The sequence below is a fragment of the Vigna unguiculata genome, unplaced genomic scaffold (assembly GCF_037176805.1).
Source record: "Vigna unguiculata cultivar grain cowpea cultivar isolate G323 ecotype 2 unplaced genomic scaffold, ASM3717680v1 ptg000019l_ERROPOS512194, whole genome shotgun sequence".
NCBI classification, from domain to species: Eukaryota; Viridiplantae; Streptophyta; class Magnoliopsida; order Fabales; family Fabaceae; genus Vigna; species Vigna unguiculata.
In genome coordinates, this window is record NW_028196660.1 from 145001 (window position 1) to 147500 (window position 2500).

Consider the following 2500-nt stretch of genomic DNA (forward strand, 5'->3'; position numbering starts at 1 on the left):
CCGGGTATGTGTAAAATCGGGAAAAATAGAAAAGCACATGTAGACTTCGAATTTCGACCTCATTTTTTCCAGTCCACCACTAAACAATATCAGGAACCTCCCCACAAAATTTCATTCAGTTTGGCCAAGGTCTTAAATTTGACAAATTTTGGCACCAAGCTATCTAGTCGCGGTGCACCGACCAACTTGGCCAAGTGCAAAATGCATCCAATTCAAAACTTTTGTGCACCAACACTTTTACAGTACTCATTTGGGGACATTTGGAGGCCTTTCCAACCCTCACATCTCAAAAACCACGAATTTCATTTTTTCACAAATCTCCCCACCAAGCCATTTAGCTATGCCGTGGTGCACCGCCAACCTTGGCCATGTGCAAAACCCTCCGAACTCAAAACTTTCGTGCACCAAGACTTTCATGGTATTCATTTGGGGGCATTTGGAGGCCATTCCAACCCTCACATCTCAAAAACCACGAATTTCATTTTTTCACAAAACTCCCCACCAAGCCATTTAGCTATGCCGTGGTGCACCGCCAACCTTGGCCATGTGCAAAACCCAACCAACTCAAAACTTTTGTGCACCAACACTTTTACAGTACTCATTTGGGGACATTTGGAGGCCTTTCCAACCCTCACATCTCAAAAACCACGAATTTCATTTTTTCACAAAACTCCCCACCAAGCCTTCTAGCTATGCCGCGGTGCACCGCCAACCTTGGCCATGTGCAAAACCCAACCAACTCAAAACTTTCGTGCACCAAGACTTTCATGGTATTCATTTGGGGGCATTTGGAGGCCATTCCAACCCTCACATCTCAAAAACCACGAATTTCATTTTTTCACAAAACTCCCCACCAAGCCATTTAGCTATGCCGTGGTGCACCGACCAACTTGGCCATGTGCAAAACCCAACCAACTCAAAACTTTCGTGCACCAAGACTTTCATGGTATTCATTTGGGGGCATTTGGAGGCCTTTCCAACCTTCACATCTCAAAAACCACGAATTTCATTTTTTCACAAAACTCCCCACCAAGCCATTTAGCTATGCCGTGGTGCACCGACAACCTTGCCCATGTGCAAAACCCAACCAACTCAAAACTTTCGTGCACCAAGACTTTCATGGTATTCATTTGGGGGCATTTGGAGGCCATTCCAACCCTCACTTCTCAAAAACCACGAATTTCATTTTTTCACAAAACTCCCCACCAAGCCATTTAGCTATGCCGTGGTGCACCGACAACCTTGCCCATGTGCAAAACCCAACCAACTCAAAACTTTCGTGCACCAAGACTTTCATGGTATTCATTTGGGGGCATTTGGAGGCCATTCCAACCCTCACATCTCAAAAACCACGAATTTCATTTTTTCACAAAACTCCCCACCAAGCCATTTAGCTATGCCGTGGTGCACCGACAACCTTGCCCATGTGCAAAACCCAACCAACTCAAAACTTTCGTGCACCAAGACTTTCATGGTATTCATTTGGGGGCATTTGGAGGCCATTCCAACCCTCACTTCTCAAAAACCACGAATTTCATTTTTTCACAAAACTCCCCACCAAGCCATTTAGCTATGCCGTGGTGCACCGACAACCTTGCCCATGTGCAAAACCCAACCAACTCAAAACTTTCGTGCACCAAGACTTTCATGGTATTCATTTGGGGGCATTTGGAGGCCATTCCAACCCTTACATCTCAAAAACCACGAATTTCATTTTTTCACAAAACTCCCCACCAAGCCATTTAGCTATGCCGTGGTGCACCGACAACCTTGCCCATGTGCAAAACCCAACCAACTCAAAACTTTTGTGCACCAAGACTTTCATGGTATTCATTTGGGGGCATTTGGAGGCCATTCCAACCCTCACATCTCAAAAACCACGAATTTCATTTTTTCACAAAACTCCCCACCAAGCCATTTAGCTATGCCGTGGTGCGTCGACAACCTTGCCCATGTGCAAAACCCAACCAACTCAAAACTTTTGTGCACCAAGAATTTCATGGTATTCATTTGGGGGCATTTGGAGGCCTTTCCAACCCTCACATCTCAAAAACCACGAATTTCATTTTTTCACAAATCTCCCCACCAAGCCATTTAGCTATGCCGTGGTGCACCGCCAACCTTGGCCATGTGCAAAACCCTCCGAACTCAAAACTTTCGTGCACCAAGACTTTCATGGTATTCATTTGGGGGCATTTGGAGGCCTTTCCAACCCTCACATCTCAAAAACCACGAATTTCATTTTTTCACAAATCTCCCGACCAAGCCATTTAGCTATGCCGTGGTGCACCGACAACCTTGCCCATGTGCAAAACCCAACCAACTCAAAACTTTCGTGCACCAAGACTTTCATGGTATTCATTTGGGGGCATTTGGAGGCCATTCCAACCCTCACATCTCAAAAACCACGAATTTCATTTTTTCACAAAACTCCCCACCAAGCCATTTAGCTATGCCGTGGTGCACCGACAACCTTGCCCATGTGCAAAACCCAACCAAC